Raw genomic sequence first — 19,439 nt, forward strand, 5'->3', positions numbered from 1 at the left:
TGTTCTTGTTAGATCAGTCACTAGAAGCTGAAAAGTTCTGTCATTCTGCAAATTTTATGACAGCCAAAACAAACTACAAAAATTAAATATTTCCCAAAACTATTGTACCATCAATGTTTAAGTATAGGATAGTGAAATGTCAGTACTCTTAACCATCAATTCTGCTTATATAATATATAAGATACATTTTACAATAAAACTTCAAAGCTGCTAATATAAACAGCAGTATTCCATTTCATTCCAATTCTGAAATTAGTTCAGTAAGGCAAAAACAAAAAGAATCAGGTACAATGTGAAGAATAACTGAAAATCGGCCGGGCGCGGTGGCTCAAGCCTGTAATCCCAGCACTTTGGGAGGCCGAGACGGGTGGATCACGAGGTCAGGAGATCGAGAACATCCTGGCTAACACGCTGAAACCCCGTCTCTACTAAAAAATACAAAAAACTAGCCGGGCGAGGTGGCGGGCGCCTGTAGTCCCAGCTACTCGGGAGGCTGAGGCAGGAGAATGGCATGAATCTGGGAGGCGGAGCTTGCAGTGAGCTGAGATCCGGCCACCGCACTCCAGCCTGGGCGGCAGAGCGAGACTCTGTCTCAAAAAAAAAAAAAAAAAAAAAAAAGAATAACTGAAAATCCAGGAATATCATACTCCCAAAAATTATCTTACCATTAATCATGATTTCACATTTTATGCTATTACTTGAATAAATTTTGCTATTATAATTTTGGATTAAAAAACCTTTGTTATTCTGACGCCATCAGTTATTTTTTGCTGACTAATTTTTATTAAAATCAGTGAATTGTGAAAGGCATAGTTCACAGAAAATATAAAATACTACATGCTGCATTTTTTTTTTTTTTTTGAGACAGAGTCTCGCTCTGTCACCCAGGCCGGAGTGCAGTGGCGCGATCTCGGCTCACTACAAGCTCCGTCTCCTGGGTTTACGCCATTCTCCTGCCTCAGCCTCCCGAGTAGCTGGGACTACAGGATCCTGCCACTTCGCCCGGCTAGTTTTTTTTTGTATTTTTTAGTAGAGATGGGTTTCACCGTGTTAGCCAGGACGGTCTCGATCTTCCGACCTCGTGATCCGCCCGCCTCGGCCTCCCAAAGTGCTGGGATTACAGGCTTGAGCCACCGCGCCCAGCCCTATGCTGCATTTTTAAAAGTGAGAGTTAGAATTATACTACTTAACTACTTTCTATGCTAGGTAATGTCACAAAATACTTTAAAATAGTTACATACAAAAATATTCATGAAATATAGCCTTTTTTTCTTTTTTTTTGAGACAGAGTCTTACTCTGTCACCCAGGCTAGACTGCAGTGGCACGATCTCGGCTCACTGCAACCTCCACCTCCCGAGTTCAAGTGATTCTCCTGCCTCAGCCTCCTGAGTAGATGGGATTACAAGCATGTGCCACCACACCCGGCTAAGTTTTGTATTTTCAGTAGAGATGGAGTTTTACCATGTTGGCCAGGCTGGTCACGAACTCCAGACCTCAAGTGATCCACCCGCCTCAGCCTCCCAAAGTGCTGGGATTACAGGCGTGAGCCACTGCACCTGACCTAAATAGCCTCTTTTTAATAAATCACCACAATCACTAAGTGATACTGTGGCCAATTCTACTGTTCCAAGACTGCCAAGACATAATCAGCATCGTTATTTTAATTCAAAAGATTCCATAAAAAAATGTTTGTTATAGAAAAGATAACTTTCAATAAGAGCCACTTTTTCTGACCTTGTCAACCTGTGAATCAGCTGTTCTTAGAAGCACAGTTACTTGGACACTACACCATTCCTTCGGATGATGTAATCTTAAGGAATTTAGTAATTAGGTGAATTACTAACATAAAACAGTATTTACTGACATGACTAAACTGAAAGGCCTTTCACCTATTCCTAGAGTCTTCACAGAAATCAGACACCCAGTGTAAGAAAACAGTGTTGAAAGCTCTGCTGGTCACATCAAAGAGAATAATCACTTCAACAAAACCAGAGGATATCTTAAAAGTATGAAATCTTAAAGTATGAAAGCTCAAATAAAACTACTACTGCGTACTAATACACAGCAACAAAAAGAACCACTGCAGAAACTGTTACAAGACTATGAGAGCAAAAATAAATGAAGAGGCGAAAACACAATAACCATTAAGAAAAAAAAAAAGACAAAGAAGGCATTGAGAGAAGCAGCACAAAATAAAGATTATCCCTGAAAGAAAATCTGTTGACTAAAATATTCTGTTCTAAATAATTTTAAAATTTCGATTAGAACAACACACTGTCCATTTAGCAGACCTACAAAAACATTTCCTTAAAAAATTACCATTACTTCAGCTATATTTTTAAAAGGCCTGTTCACTTGGAAAAGACTATCATAATAATTAGAATAACTTGTCTCACTATTTACTTAGAAATGCTCTATTTAAAAGTAGGCCAACAATAGGAACTTTGCTATTGCACAACAGAGAAAGTAAATGAAATAACATCTATTAACATTCAGTGTCCATGGCATGTTTCTCCATCTCCTAGAACATACTGTGACTTACACTGTCTACCCTGAACAATTTACCACTTCTTCATCCATGCAGTGGCTCAAATAAAGACAGTTCCTGTGTTAATCCCACAATAAGCCTCAGTAATTCTCACATCACCGTCGTTGTAAATGTTTAACAGAAAAAGAATGTTTTTCCTAAAATAGCTACATAACACTAAGACTACTCAAATTCCTAAATAATCCTTTTACAACATGCCTGCCAACTTTATTTTGATACATTAAACATGTGGAGCCTATTTTAAAAGCTCTTTAACTGTGACTTTATCAAAACAGCTTCCTAGTTATTAATGTCTCTTTTTAAGAAAAGTTTTCAAGTTGTTCTTAGAAGAAATTGAATATTGATGAATTTGGGCTGCTCTCAAATGCCTAGGAAGCACTTCTTTTGCCAGATAAGATGGGCAAACGTCCTAGATCTGCTAAATCTGACATGACAGGTCACGCAATTTTAAAAAAATGAAGAAATAACTATTTCCAACACTCACTGAGTCCTTCATTTAAAAAATCATTTTAGGTGCTATTTTCACACTTTACGTTCAATAATACAATTTTTTTTAAGGCTGTTAGGCTTAAACTATAAAAAAACTGATCTATGGCTAGTCAGTCTATACTCTTAATGGGGCTCCGGTAGATTTGGGGTACTGAAAATAAGTGGCAGTTTCAATTAATAACTTCGCTGTTAGGAATGACATTTGAAAAGAATGGTGCTAGGGAAGGCAGGCAAGAGATGCCGGGGGTACGATGAGAAGAGAAACACACAATTTAAAGCCACTAAGGAGGGAAGGCGAGGGTAGAATGCATAGACAGCAGAGAAAGACGATTTAACAAGGAAGTGAAGTGGAGCGCAGAGTAGGGCAGAAGCTGATGAGGAAATGAAAGGGAAAAGACAGTGTTTTCAAAGACGGCATGCACCAGGAAGAGAAGAGCCAAGGCTTGGGGTAGCCCCAGCGCTTTCGTGTGAAAGAGATGTCTGAAGACTGAAGCAGAGGGAAGAGGGAATCGGTTGGCGTCCAGGCGTTCGAGCAAACTCCCATTCTCTCCCCGCGCCTCTCCCAGCCCTCAGCTGAGCGGAGGCGGCGGCCGGGTAAGGGGCCTACCCGAGAGCCAGGCACCGCGTTCCCCCGCCTAGGCTCCGCGGGGAAAGCAAAGAGGATTCGGAAGGACAGAGGCCCCGGCCGCGGCTCGGCGGCACGCGAAAACCTGCCCAGGGCTCGGGGCCTCGGCGGCCCGGCCAGTCAGCCGCTTCCCCTCCGGCGGGGCGCCGGGCGGCCTTACCTGAGGCAAGGGAGGAAGAAGATGTCTAGGGCGCCTCGCTCGCGCCCGCCGCGGTACTCAGCCCAAGTTTCCAACGGAGGCGCGATCCTGACTCAGCCGCCGCTTCCCCCTCGGGGTCTCGACCACCGCCTCCGCCGCCTCCGGGGCTGTTTACACCGCCCGGCCCCTCACGCCGCCGCCGCCGCCGCTGCCGCCTTCTCTCCACCCTAGCGCCGTTGCCGACTCGGCCGCCGCCACCTCCTCCGCCGCAGCCTCGTCTCTCTGGAGCATCTTCCAACCACCTAACCCTGAGAATCAGAGACTCCAGCCGCGCCGGCAGGAAACTCCCCCGCAACTGCTAGGGGAACGAGGCAGTCAGAGCACTGGCGGCTTTTCCGCCATTGAGCAGAAGCCGCTCGGCTCCTTCTGCAACCCCCTCCCCGCACCCTAGTCCTTCCCCGCCCCTCAGGGAGCCCCGCCTCCAGCTCCCACCCACTGGGATGCCGCGCGCCCTGTCGCGGCCTCTGGTTTGCTGGGAGTCTTGTCAATTACCGCTCCCCATCCCAGTGCTGCTCCCTCGGCACCTCCGTACTTAGTTTACCCCGCCCACCCGGCCCCGCCTCTGAGTTTCTAATTTCCCATTGGACATCAATGGCTACTTTCAATTGGCAAGGTCAGCTGTCCATCAAACACCGCCCACTAAGTGAGACCCAACCCTTTATTACCATTTACTTTATTCGGCCCCGCCTCCGCTAGGTCCTACCTCCCAAACGTCAGGGACCAGCCCCCGCTACCAGCCATAAGTAGAGCCCGCCGTCAATCAAATAACGCCCACCTGCGCTCCTCCTAGCAAAGCCCCGGCCCCAGCGATTGCCTTCTCTTATTGGTCCAAATCGTGGTCCGAACTCCCAGTCACTGGCTTTTTTTTTGCGGGTCAGTCACTGAGCCAATTTCCAAGTCCGTCACACCGGCTTTTTTTCAAATGAACGCGGAAAAGGCGGGGAAGTATCTGGAAAGCGATTGGTTCGTCTTAGAAAACGGTCAAACCCAGGGAGTCTGTACGGATCCTTTCCGTTCTGTGAGGACCGTGCCCCCTTGTATTTGACCTCTAAGCCTTGCGTAAAACAAGCGCCATAAGGGACCAACGAGCAGTCCAGCTATAGGTGTGGACGCCTGGTCCCACCCGGAATTGCAAGGGCTTGGCTACTGATTGGCTAAGAAAGTCCTCCTAGGCCCCTATTGGAGGAAATACACGCCTCTCTTCGGCGTAGACTGGAAGGGATGGCTCAGACGAGGACAAGAAGTGGGCAGGAGAGAGGCAGTTGTTTTGCTTCAGCCGCGGGTGGGGCGCACGCGGGAGTGGGAAACTGGGAAGGCCGGGCTCTGGGGAGGTATTGCGGGGAGGGGAAAGGCCCGGATGTTCCCTAACAATGAAATCATCGCCGACCTATCAGAGCTGCCGAGCTGGGATACCTACCTGACCTGTCCCCCGGAGGGAGAAGAGTGGGCGGGAAATTGGGGTGTCGGAAGAGCCTGGAAAGCAACGTGAGAAAGTGGGACAGGTGTTCCCTTTAGGAGGATTCTGTGCTATTAGAGGTTATTTTTACACTAGCCCTTGACATTTCCGTATTTTGTTTCTCAGTCAACACTGGTTTTTAAAACTCCCGGCCTAGTCTCTTCACATGGACTCATTCATTTCGCAGTTATTGAGCACCTACTGTTTGCCAGGTACTGTATGTAGAGCTGGAGATGCAAAAATAAATTAGGCAATCGCAGTACAAGATGATAGGTACTATAATTGAAACATGCACAAGGGCTGGTGATGACATAAAGGGTCTTCCTTGTGGATAGGTTTACCAAGAAAGGCTTCACAAAGTCACAGGATGAGTCAAGAATGAATGATACGGGTTTGACAGGCCAATGGGGAAAATGGACATGACTCCTCCAGGTATCAAATTAGACGATCCTGCCACGTTAATTCTCCAAACAAGAAACAGAAATGTAATAGAGGTATTGTACTACCTTAGAATATATAATCCGAATGTCCTAAAAGAGAACTTAAACCTAATTCCTACTTTGGTGTAAATTGGTTTGGGCAGACAATTTAAGCTTAGACCCAACAGAGTGCTATTCAGGTTAGAGGCTGTCAATGTTTTATAGAAAAGGGCAAATTAAGTAATAGGACAATTGTCCAGGCCGTCGTAAGGACGGCAGAAACAAAGACTTAATTGCAATTCGGGTTTTTTTGTTTTGTTTTGTTTTGTTTTTTTTGATCAAGCACATTTTACTTTTTAATGAGACAAATCTGAAAAGCAAACGCGGTCCAAAACGCATGTGATTCGGTAAGAAAGATTTTTAAAAACCAAAAAAAGTGTCTTCTTTTCACCCCAGATCTTATTAACTGTTTTCCTCTTCGAGAACGTGCATCGTCAATAACGTCATCGTGAAGCAGTGTGGATCATTTCTGCAATTAAGGCTATGGCCCGCTGGCTGGCTTGCACATGTCAAATTAACAGAAAGCAATGCTTTTTAACAGACGCCACCTAGAACCTCAGCAATCTGCTTGTGAAAACGACATCGGATTGGGAGTTGTTATGATGAATACTACATGCTCGGGCTATTAGCACCCCAATAACTGGTCTAAAGGCTTTTCCTTTTCCATCAGAGTAGTACTCGACATTTCCTTAAGTTCTGTTTTGATCCGAGCAGTTCCTTTCTAATGTCCTCATACAGACCTTTCAAGTCTCTCCAACCAAGTTTGAAAGGGTCAGTGATCTGTATATTTCTCACCACTGTGTGTTTTACTGTCCGGGATTGTCTGATAACACCGTGATATACTATATACATTTGGACAGGCAGATGTTAAATGCTTTACAAGACTGAAATAGGGTATCTGAGACAAAACAAATTCCTACCGCCTATGAGCCGGCGCACAGCCCCGGAGGCCCTGCAAGGCCCAAGGAACCAGGCCTGCGTCACCGGCCTCCAGCAGCAGCCGCTCGCCAACTGCCGCCGGCGCTAGGCCATGGTCGGAGTCTGAAAGTCGCGGCAGGGCGGCGGCTCTGCCTCTGCAAGTCAGGTTTTTAAAACCTACTCATCAAGTTTGTGTGAGAATGGTGTTTCTTACAGCATAGTGGATAGACCACCAGCATCCGAATCATCTGGGATTCTGGAATGGAGATTCCCAGGTCCACTCATGCCTACAAATCAGAGACTCTGGGGACAAGGGTCAGAAAGGTGAATTTTAAAATAGCTCCCTAGATGATTTTTTTTGTTTGTTTTTGAGACAGAGTCTCACTCTGATGTCCAGGCTGGAGTGCAGTGGTGCAATCTCGGTTCACTGCAACCTCCGCCTTCCAGTTTCAAGCGATTCTCCTGCCTCAGCCTCCCGAATAGCTGGGACTACAGGCGCCAACCACCACACCTGGCTAATTTTTGTATTTTTAGCAGAGACAGGGTTTAACCATGTTGGCCAGACTGGTCACGAACTCCTGACTTCAAGTGATCCGCCCGCCTCAGCCTCCCAAAGTGCTGGGATTACAGTCGTGAGCCACCGCGCCCAGCCTGCAGATGATTTTTATGTGAATCAATGTTTGAGACCCTCTGGCACAGGATAATGGAGGCAGATGTAAAGTAAATTCATTTCCTCACTTTTGCATATTGGGAGAACATATATATGTCTCACTTTTCCACTGTCCCCTTTATTATGAGCGTGAGATCATACAGTCAGCAGGAAGTATTACTGAAGTGACTTATAAAATATTTTTTCTCCGGCCGGGTGCGGTGGCTGAAGCCTGTAATCCCAGCACTTTGGGAGGCCGAGACGGGCGGATCACGAGGTCAGGAGATGGAGACCATCCTGGCTAACACGGTGAAACCCCGTTTCTACTCAAAAATACAAAAAACTAGACGGGCGAGGTGGCGGGCGCCTGTAGTCCCAGCTACTCGGGAGGCTGAGGCAGGAGAATGGCGTGAACCCTGGAGGCGGAGCTTGCAGTGAGCTGAGATCCAGCCACTGCACTCCAGCCTGGGGGACAGAGTGAGACCCCGTCTCAAAAAAAAAAAATTTTTTTTTCTTAAATCACACTTCATTGCCTGACACCCCTTATGTAAGCAGAAGGGAGTCTGGGACCTCAGCTTCTAAAATGGGAACCATGCTAAGGATAAAAAAGTGAAGACACTTAGGGACCCTTGTCCTGTGAATACAAGCAACCACAGAAAGGCATGAGAACAGTTTCTTGGCTTGCTTGACTTCCTTCTCACTTTCCCTTGGTTGACCCAAAAACAAATACAAAGCTCAGCCATTTAGGTGGGCTGATAATTCCATATCATTCACACTTTCAATCACTAAGATAAAAAAAAAATATGGAGATACCCCAAAACAGATACGAAGGTTAACTTTGTTGTATGCTTTATTTGCTTGAAACACCAAACCATTCAAGAAAACCCAAGATTTACAACTTTGAAAACTGGTGTTGGACGGGCGTGGTGGCTCATGCCTGTAATCCCAGCACTTTGAGAGGCCGAGGCAGGCGGATCACGAGGTCAGGAGATCGAGACCATCCTGGCTAACACGGTGAAACCCTGTCTCTACTAAAAATACAAAAAATTAGCAGGGTGCAGTGGCGGGAGTCCTGTGGTCCCAGCTACTCGGGAGGCTGAGGCAGGAGAATGGCGTGAACCCGGGAGGTGGAGCTTGCAGTGAGCCGAGATGGCGCCACTGCACTCCAGCCTGGGCGACAGAGCAAGACTCCGTCTCAAAAAAAGAAAAGAAAACTGGTGTTTACCATCATAAACATAATGTGTCATAAACCCTGAGTACCATCATAATGTGCTCTGCTACTAACTGGCTGTGTGACTTGAGCTAGTAACTAAGCTCTCTGAGCCTTGGTTTGTTCTGCAAAATGGGGATCTAACATCTTTCTCCAGAGCCACATGAAGAGCTTTAGAACCTCTTAGTAATGCAAATCACTCCCCAATATATAACTTTAAATAAAAACAATACTAAATGTAATGTAGAAAAAGTTGGGTGAGAAATCACATGATCACCTTTAGCTGCAAGGGAGGCCAAAAAATTAGGGAACTGCGAGGTCACAAGTTGCTTAGGGCAGAGATTCCCACTCTTTACCAAGCATCACAGTCTCTCTTAATGTCATTTACACTCACCACTCTTGAAATTATTATAATTATTATACTCATCACTAGATCTTGTTATTTCATGCATTAATAAAGAAGCATAGGCTGGGCGTGGTGGCTCACGCCTGTAATCCCAGCACTTTGGGAGGCTGAGATGGGTGTATCATGAGGTCAGGAGTTTGAGACAGCCTGGCCAACATAGTAAAACCCCATCTCTACTAAAAATACAAAAATTAGCCAGGTGTGGTGGCACGTGCCTGTAGTCCCAGCTACTCAGGAGGCTGAGGCAGGAGAATCACCTGAACCCCAGAGGCAGAGGTTGCAGTGAGCCAAGACCATGCCATTGCACTCCAGCCTGGGTGACAGAGTGAGGCTCCATCTCAAAAAAAAAAAAAAAAAAAAAAGCATATCACAAATGTACTTAAGAGTTTGATAACTGTCTTTAATTATAATTGATTTTCCTTTGTAATCTTAATGAGCTTTATGTATTTTTAAATGTTATTCTGAGAAGAAATCCACAGGATTCACCAAAGGGACCCTTTGCTTAAAAAAAGGCATGGAGGAGGTAGTACCCCTGCTGTGGACCATAACCTCCAATTCAGCAAGGGCATCGTTTCTTTTGTTGTAAATCATACACAATAGATGCTTGATAAGTATTTCTTGAATTGCATTTGGAGGATCTCAAGTAGTTTGCTGGACATTTTTCCTTTTCTCAGTGCTAGGATCTCAAGCCTGAGCCTGTCCTCCAACCCTACTTCCTCCTTAGAGAGGAAGTTGATCAAGCTATCACCATCTTACATGCAATCCACACAGACTAGGAGGCCAAAACTGGCTTCCTCAGAACCAGAGCCTCCTTTGTGTTTTAAAGTGAGTGTCATACACATGAGATGATTGAGACTGTGATTATAACACAGTGGGTGGTATGAGGAAAACTATTCACATGGAGCCCAACTATAAATGCTGCAACACTACTAAATGTTTAAATACGCTTGGCTGTGGAAAACTCTAATAACAGCCATTTGTGTAAGCAGTTTAGCATTTATGCCCAAATTCATTTACATTATTCATTCACTTTGTTATGTTTTATTTTCTTTTAACAAAAAACTATACTTCTCTGCCAACTCGTCATCTTTTGCTTTATCATAGCATTGCCATTTGCTCATGCAATATGGTGGTTTGCTCATGCTTCAAAAACCTAAAGGCAACATTGCGCTACTTTTCCCTTATGTTCCTTCCCACATCTGCAGCAACTCTTCCTGTTTACTTGTCTGAAAGCTCTTTTTCTCCTGCTAGTGAAACTGGGCTCCAGTGCTGATCTTAAGAATCTCAGCAGATTCAGACTGGAGGAGACATCAAGGAGATGAATATAGGAGTAAAATCACAAGTCAATTACTCAACAAGCATGCAGGGATTAGTTGTAGGAAACCTGCAAATGGAAAATTCTTGGTGAAAGAGTCATGCAAGACTTCGGTGCAATTAGTTTAAAAGGTTTCTTATTGGGCTGGGGTGGCTCACGCCTGTAATCCCAGCACTTTGGGAGGCCGAGGCAGGTGGATCACCTGAGGTCAGGAGTTTGAGACTAACCTGGCCAACATAGTGAAACCCCATCTCTACTAAAAATACAAAAAAATTAGCTGGATGTGGTGGCAGATGCCTATAATCCCAGCTACTCAGGAGGCTGAAGCAGGAGAATCGCTTGAACCTAGGAGGCGGAGGTTGCAGTGAGCCGAGATCACACTACTGCGCTCCAGCCTCGGTGACAGAGCAAGACTCCATCTCAAAAAAAAAGAAAAAAGGTTTAATATTAAGGCCCATATTTAATGTCCTTTATATAGAGGCCTAATTCTGGCAAGTAAGCAGAGATCCTCGCAATTATAACTGGTCTGGAGGCGGGTATCTTATCAGGACCTGGGGACAGGAAGATTGGAGATCAGGGTTGAAAAGTTCAGGCTCTGAGGCCAGTTAGAGATGGTTACAGGAGAGGATGCAAGAGACTCCCAGCTGAGTTACCAGAACCAACCAGCAGTAAAAACGGCTGGAAAATGAGCCAGTAAGAGGGCACACTAGGGCTTCTTATCTTTCCCTGCCTGGGACCAGAACTTGTCCCAAAATATGGGGGTAGATAGAAACCTTATACAAGGGTTAAATTACAAGTCTACTGAGAGGTTAGGAACCAAGGACAGGGGGCTCCTTCATATTGAGAGAGAGTTTGCAAAGGCTCTGGGATTGAATTTGTTTTTTTCAAACAGTTTTATTCCAAATTTCAGACACACACAAAACTAGAGACAGTAGTATTATATAATATACCCTGTGTACTGATCACATAGCTTAAACAATTATGAACATTTTGTTTTATTGCTTCAACCATCCCTCCCACCAATTTTTTTAAGGTTCAGTTTTTAGCCTGCTGACTTTGGTATCATCTTCCTCGGAAATGTGTCCCATTCTCATGACTTCAACTACTGCCTCAATGCATCTGAGCCCCAATGTGGAGCACCAGTTCCATCCTCTTGATGTGTCCTCAGCTATCTACTGGATTTGTCCATTTCAACTTCCCATGGCATTTCTCTCCTGTTGGTTGCCTTCCTGGCAGCCTCCCTAACTCGATCTTTTTTTTTTTTTTCTTGAGACGGAGTCTCGCTCTGTCGCCCAGGCTGGAGTGCAGTGGCCGGATCTCAGCTCACTACAAGCTCCGCCTCCCGGGTTTACGCCATTCTCCTGCCTCAGCCTCCCAAGTAGCTGGGACTACAGGCGCCCGCCACCACGCCTGGCTAGTTTTTTGTATTTTTTAGTAGAGATGGGGTTTCACTGTGTTAGCCAGGATGGTCTTGATCTCCTGACCTCGTGATCCGCCCGTCTTGGCCTCCCAAAGTTCTGGGATCTTATATCCTGCCATAGAGCCTCACTTAACAGAGGTATGCTTCGGGGGAGACTGAGTTGCTCCCCAGCCCCAGAGATTAATCTTAATCTGTCTAAACTATCTATGATAATATCATTCCCCCTTTTGGATGATTGGTTTAGGAATGTGCATATGAGGCAAGTCAGGCTAATGACACTTGATAGGAAATATGCTGGAAGTGGAGGATCCTGAATAGTTCCTCATAGTCCTCATAAGAATGAGGACTATGAGAAAAGATATCCACTCTTCCTTTCTTGGACCCAGATTACTGCAGTGTATCTCAGTTATGCCACTCACTACCTAGTGACTCTGGGCAAATTATTTAATATCCCTATACCTCGGTTTCCTCATCTGTAAAATGGGATAATAGAACCAACTCATAAGGTTGCTGGGAGGACCAAAAGAATTAATATATGTAAAGTACTTAGAGCAGTCCTTTGCTTATCAAAAGTACTATGCAAATTTTAGTTATATTATTATTATTTTGTAAGGATGTGATGCTTGGAGCTATGACAGTCATCTTGCAACCATGAAGGGACCAAACTAGAGGACAAAGAGCAAGTCACTATGCATGAAAGAATGAAAATGTGGAAAGGACCTTAACCATTGATGATATTGTCAAGCTATTGGATTAAACAACCTTGGAACCACTCTACTCTTGAATTTCTCATTAAGTGTGATAATTTTCCTTGTTACATGTGCCTCTTTTGGTTGAATTTTCTTTTCTTTTCTTTTCTTTTTTTTTTTGAAACAGGGTCTCCCTGTGTTGCCCAGGCTGGAGTGCAGTAGCGCGATCTCCAATCACTGCAACCTCCGCCTCCTGGGTTCAAGCAATTCTCCTGCCTCAGCCTCCCAAGTAGCTGGGACCACGCCTAGCTAATTTTTGTATTATCAGTAGAGACGAGTTTCACCATGTTGGCTAGGCTGGTCTTGAACTCCTGACCTCAAGTGATCAGCCTACCTCAGCCTCCCAAAGTGCTGGGATTACAGGTGTGAGCCACTGTGCTTGGTGTTTTTGGTTGAATTTTCTGTTACTTTCAACCAAAAGCCATCCTGATTGATACACCCCAAATCAAATTTTTTCTTCCCGAAGCTCACTCGAGTTTATTACCTCTGTCAAGACATCACAGTTTCCCCATTCAGTCTCCTATATAATTCCCCATATCTAGCCAGTTTTGTCAATTTACTTCCAACTTTTTCATTCTCTCCACTAACACAATTACTGTTAGTGGCAAAACCAAAAACAAAAGTAGTCCAGCTAGGCTGGACGCGGTGGCTCAAGCCTGTAATCCCAGCATTTTGGGAGGCCAAGGTGGGCAGATCATGAGGTCAAGAAATCAAGACCATCCTGGCCAACATGCTGAAACCCCATCCTTACTAAAAATACAAAAATTAGCTGGGCGTGGTGGCAAATGCCTGTAGTCCCAGCTACTCAGGAGGCTGAGGCAGGAGAAACGCTTGAATCCGGGAGGCGGAGGTTGCAGTGAGCTGAGATCATGCCACTGCCCTCCAGCCTGGTGACAGAGTGAGACTCTGTCTAAAAAAAAAAAATTGTCCACCTTATGCCCTGAAATAGCCCTCATTATCTTTGAAGTGGAAAGATAAAATAAGACATTAAAGATTAAAAGAATAATTGTTGGCCAGGTGCAGTGACTCACACCTATAATCCCAGCACTTTGGGAGGCCAAGGTGGGTGGATCACCTGAGGTCAGGAGTTCAAGACTAGCCCGGCCAACATGGTGAAACCCCATCTTTACTAAAAAATACAAAACTTAGCCAGGGATGGTAGCGGGCACCTGTAATCCCTGCTACTGGGGAGGCTGAGGCAGGAGAATTGCTTGAACCTGGGAGGCTGAGGTTGTAGTGAGCTGAGATCGTGCCATTGCATCCCAGCCTGGGCGACAAGAGTGAAACTCCATCTCAAAAAAAAAAAAAAAAAGAATAATTCTTTTCAGGCTGGGCATAGTGGCTCATGCCTGTAATCCTAGTCCTTTGGGAGGCCAAGGATGGGGGATCATTTGAGCCCAGGAGTTCGAGACCAGCAGCCTGGGCCACACATAACAAGACCCAGTCTCTACAAAATATTTAAAAATTAGCCAAGTATGATGATGTGCACCTGTGGTCACAGCCACTCTTGAGACTGAGGCAGCAGGATTGCTTGAGTCTGGGAGTTTGAGGTTACAGTGAGCTATGATTGCACCACTGCACTCTAGTCTAAATCACAAAGCGTAATCCTGATTCAAAAAAAAAAAAAATTCTGGCTGGGCATGGTGGCTCATGTCTATAATCCCAGCACTTAGGGAGGCCAAGGCAGGAGGATCACCTGAGGTCAGGGGTTTGAAACCAGCCTGGCCAACATGGCAAAACCCCATCTCCACTAAAACTACAAAAAATTAGCTGGGCATGGTGGTGCGCACCTGTAATCCCAGCTACTCATGAGGCCAAGGCATGAGAATCACTTGAACCTGGGAGGCAGAGGTTGCAGTGAGCCGATATCACCCCACTACACTCCAGCCTGGGCAGCAGAGCAAGAGTCTGTCTCAAAAAACAAACAAACAAAAAACCCAATAAATTGAGTATAATTTTCAAACTCTATCATAGTTGTCTCTACCCACGAAGGACAACTATTTTGGTGATTTTGTCAATACCAAATTCATACAATTTATAGCAAGGAAACACCAAATAAAGGTCATTGTTCATAATTTTATAGGTCAATTCTATAATTACAATAATTTCATAAGTCATAAAAGAATATTTATATTTTTGTTACTTTCTCCTGGTCATATTTCTTTGTGTACTTTAGAAGATTATATACAAGGCTGGGCATGGCGGCTCAAGCCTGTAATCCCAGCACTTTGGGAGGCCGAGATGGGCGGATCACGAGGTCAGGAGATCGAGACCATCCTGGCTAACACGGCGAAACTCCTTCTCTACTAAAAAATACAAAAAATAAAAACTAGCCGGGCGAGGTGGCGGGTGCCTGTAGTCCCGGCTACTTGGGAGGCTGAGGCAGAAGAATGGCGTAAACCCAGGAGACGGAGCTTGCAGTGAGCTGAGATCCGGCCACTGCACTCCAGCCTGGGCGACAGAGCAAGACTCCATCTCAGAAAAAAAAAAAAAAAAGAAGATTATATACAACCACTGAAACAATTTTTTTTTTTACAATAACTTTTCAGTGTTACTTTTATTTACTTACTGTGGGGTGATTATAATATAAAGTTAAGCACTTTTGTGAATTTCAGTTACTACATGAATATGCACATGTTTGTTCATATTTGGGCAACTCTATTATGGTTTGTTTGCTATTAATCACCATCATTCAGGACAATATAGAATAACCAACATAAGGTATTAGAAATGATTGCTAATGTGTATTGCAAAATACTTTCTCAATGGGGACAAATAGCTGAATGGCCCCAGGAAACCTAATCTCTGTATATCAAGCAGAAGTGAGTGAAAGTATATTGGACAGAAAATGCTATAAGATTATAGAGAAGAACAACTTCAATTAAAGCAATGTGTCTTATAATTTCCCAACACTTCAACAGAACTCAACACCAACTGGAAGCTAGTAATCAGACATAAGAGAAATATTTTAAAGCAAATTTCCTACCAATTAACAACCTGAACCACCCTCTTCAATCCTGCTAGTTTGCTCACTATAGCCCCCTCTCTCCCTCCTCTATCATCTTTGCTGATCACAACAGATTACAGGATCTCCTCTCTCTTTCCTGAGCTATAGTAGTAATGTTTTTGTGCCGTGCAATTTTATACTTAATAATTATATACTGTTTTGTGCTAGTCTCTGATTGTATTAGGTATGTTACGTAGTCTCTTCTCAACTAGACTGTAGTCCCAGAGGCTAGGACCATGTATCATATTTCGGCTATGGCTTTTTATGCTAAACATGGTAAGCACCCATTCATATCTTTTGATTATTTATAGGAAAATCCGGAAAGAGCAATTGCTTTTGTACAACTATGGCTAGAGCTCAAAGCAAATGACTTCATTTCTGTGTGGGGTAGAAAGGACTCTCACTAGGCCGGGCACGGTGGCTCACGCCTGTAATCCCAGCACTTTGGGAGGCTAAGGCAGGTGGATTGCCTGCGGTCAGGAGTTCAAGACCAGTCTGGCCAACATGGTGAAACCCCGTCTCTGCTAAAAATACAAAAAAATTAGCCGAACATGGTGGCATGCACCTGTAATCCCAGCTACTCAGGAGGCTGAGGTGGAGGAATTGCTTGAACCAGGGAGGTGGAGGTTGCAGTGAGCCGAGATAGCACCACTGTACACCAGCCTGGGCGATAGAGCGAGACTCCATCTAAAAAAAAAGAAAGGACTCTCACTAGGCATTGATGTTTTCAAATTCATTCAGATCCTCTGGTTACAGTGAGTGTAAATCTACTTAAGTTGGTTTAGCTACATAGGCATCTATAATAAGCAGACAGGAGGATTTCATAGAACCCAACTACAGGTTAGTGATTAAGACTGCATGGCTCTGCAGCTGGGAACTGGGAGGTCAGAAACCAGTCTCTTTTTCTAAAAGCTGACATAGTCTCTCTTCTCTCCATTTCTCTGTCCAGCTGCTTCTGCCTCATGCATAGATGGAGGCTGGTTTCCCTCCTCTGTATGTGTATCAGCATGGCTACTCCAGCATCCACTTTCTACCTTACCCAAGACCCATGGGTAACTGACTCAGCCTTCACATCCCATTTCCAAATTTCTGGCAGACAAAATATAATTGGCCTATGATGGGTTACATATTAATCCCTGGCCCAATCAGCTGTCACCTGGATAGCAAGGCCTATGCCATCTGATAGGCTTTAAGAGTTGTGGAAACAGGCCGGGCGCGGTGGCTCAAGCCTGTAATCCCAGCACTTTGGGAGGCCGAGACGGGCGGATCACGAGGTCAGGAGATCGAGACCATCCTGGCTAACATGGTGAAACCCCGTCTCTACTAAAAAAAATACAAAAAGCTAGCCGGGCGAGGTGGCGGGCGTCTGTAGTCCCAGCTACTCGGGAGGCTGAGGCAGGAGAATGGCGTGAACCCGGGAGGCGGAGCGTGCAGTGAGCTGAGATCCGGCCACGGCACTCCAGCCCGGGCGACAGAGCGAGACTCCGTCTCAAAAAAAAAAAAGAGTTGTGGAAACAACCCTCAAAGTACAGAAAAGACGCAGAAGGCAGGCAACTTGATCGATGCAACTACTACAGTTAAAATCTGGAGAAAAAAATTTTTGTGGGTTTATTTCCAGATCATAACCCACTTCCTCTGGGAATTTTACCCACTGCCCAGTGGGATGGGTCTGCAACAGACACATTGGTACTAAATGACACTGTAGGTCTGGTCATTTGACCAGACCCCAGTGGTCACTCTTCCTAAGTCAGGCCAAACTGTTTTTTTTTTTCCTGAGAAATTTGATTTGAGACCAAGAAAATGTCCATCAGGCTAAGCTGGTCTTTTGAGAGGAAATGCTGTCAACTCAGAGAGCTTTCAGGCCACCTTTCCCCATTCTGTGCCCAGGGAAGGAGAGAGAGCCAGTTAGTTACGAGAGAAGGATAAAGCAGAGAGACTTAAAGGAGCAGGGCTGAGAGAAAGGATCCAGCTCTGCCTGGATTCTTCAAGGCTGAGAGTTTCTGATTCTAGAAACTCAACTACTTTACACCCTTGAGTTTTATCAGACATCTCCATATTCTTTTTTGCTTAAATTAGCTTGAGTTGGTTTCCGTTATTTGCAACCAAAATAGTTGTAACTGAAACATCCAGATTAAAAGTAAGAAAAAGGCTTCCTACACTTGTCCATTGAGACAAGTCAGTTGTATCGCGATGCCACTATTTCACGGCCATGAAAAGCTTCTAAATTTATCTGTAGACTCATGTATCTGCATGGCTATACAGTACATCCGTTGGTGACTCATGAGGATTAAATAGTATGAGAGACCTTTGTTACCTGATTCTTAGATGGATGTTAGATTAGTTCTTTTCTTTTTAAAAATGCAGCTGTAAGGGCTGAGTGTGGTGGCTCGTGCCTGTAATCCCAGCCCTTTGGAAAGCCAATGCGACAGGATAGCTTGAGCCCAGAAGTTCGAGACCAGCCTAGGCAAGATTGGGAGAACCTATCTCTAAAAAAATAAAAAATTAGTCAGATATGGTGGTGCACACTTACATTCCCAGCTACTCGGAAGGCTGAGGTGGGAGGATCACTTGAGCTCAGGAGGTGGAAGTTGCAGTAAGCCGTGATAGTGCCACTGCACTCCAGCCTAGATGACACAGAGAGATTCTGTCTCAAAAAAAAAAAAAAAAAAAAAAAAGCTGTGCTTGGGATAGATGATTTCTTGAGAGAACAAATTGTGAAGGAAAAATGGCCTTGAATTTTTTGTCATTTAATGTATGTATTATCATATGTGATGTTTGTTATAGGTTTTTTTTTGGCATGCCTACTCATAAACAAATATTTTAGTTTTCTTTTTTTTTTTTTTTTTTTTTTGAGACGGAGTCTCGCTCTGTCACCCAGGCTGGAGTGCTGTGGCCAGATCTCAGCTCACTGCAAGCTCCGCCTCCAGGGTTCACGCCATTCTCCTGTCTCAGCCTCCCGGGTAGCTGGGACTACAGGCGCCGCCACGTCGCCCGGCTAGTTTTTTGTAGTTTTTAGTAGAGACGGGGTTTCACCGTGTTAGCCAGGATGGTCTCGATCTCCTGACCTCGTGATCCGCCCGTCTCGGCCTCCCAAAGTGCTGGGATTACAGGCTTGAGCCACCGCGCCCGGCATATTTTAGTTTTCAAAGCGCATTTGTACACATTCTCTCCATTTGACCTTCACAATAGTCCTCTAAGAAAGTATTGTGATATCATTCCTATTTCATAAGTGAAGAAAACTGAGGCTCAGCGACATCAAGTATGATCAAGTGATCAGTGACACTGATCAAGTTTAATGTCATTAATCTAGCAAGGACACAACACAGAATCAAAACCAGTGTTGTTTCTGTACTCATATTTCATCTTTGTCTTCTTATAGCAGGGGTTTTAAGATGGTTCTGGTTTTTGTTTTCCCATTATAAACTGTTTTTTTTCTATTGAAGTATAAAATGGATACCAAAAAGTACACAAATCATAAGTGTATAAAGCTCAATGAATTATCACAAAGTGTACATACCATGTAACTACCAACAAGGCATGAAATTGGACATGACCAGCACCCCAGAACTCCCCTTCTGTCCCCTCCCAATAACTATTCTCTCCTTCTTCCCCAAAGGAAATCACCTTCTTGATTTTTAATACCATAGATTTGCCTGTTTACAAACTTTATGTAAACGGAATCATCCATACAGAGAAGAGTAGCATGGGCCGGGCGCAGTGGCTCAAGCCTGTAATTCCAGCACTTTGGGAGGCCGAGACGGGCGGATCACGAGGTCAGGAGATCGAGACCATCCTGGCTAACACGGTGAAACCCCATCTCTACTAAAAAATACAAAAAACTAGCCGGGCGTGGTGGCGGGCGCCTGTAGTCCCAGCTACTCGGGAGGCTGAGGCAGGAGAATGGCGTGAACCTGGGAGGCGGAGCTTGCAGTGAGCTGAGATCGGCCACTGCACTCCAGCCTGGGCGA

General features: G+C 44.8%; 1 protein-coding gene and 1 long non-coding RNA gene across 8 annotated transcripts in view; one reads left to right on the forward strand and one right to left on the reverse strand.

Moving 5' to 3' along the window:
• The window catches only part of PPM1B (protein phosphatase, Mg2+/Mn2+ dependent 1B), a 92,620-nt gene extending 87,140 nt beyond the window's left edge, over window positions 1–5,480 (reverse strand). For 6 of the 7 annotated variants that reach the window (XM_033175843.1, XM_033175846.1, XM_033175847.1 and 3 more), the window contains exon 1: window positions 3,824–5,480. The gene's annotated coding sequence lies outside the window, so the exon portion shown is untranslated. The remainder of the gene's footprint in view (window positions 1–3,823) is intronic. The other variant, XM_033175842.1, reaches the window with a different exon arrangement.
• Window positions 5,445–12,482, forward strand: LOC117062380. Its single transcript, XR_004428341.1, has 3 exons — window positions 5,445–5,530; window positions 5,654–5,812; window positions 12,329–12,482. It is a non-coding gene; the product is annotated as an uncharacterized LOC117062380 (long non-coding RNA).
• Window positions 12,483–19,439: the final 6,957 nt, after the last annotated feature.

The sequence above is a fragment of the Trachypithecus francoisi genome, unplaced genomic scaffold, assembly GCF_009764315.1.
Source record: "Trachypithecus francoisi isolate TF-2019V2 unplaced genomic scaffold, Tfra_2.0 Lachesis_group17, whole genome shotgun sequence".
NCBI lineage: Eukaryota > Metazoa > Chordata > Mammalia > Primates > Cercopithecidae > Trachypithecus > Trachypithecus francoisi.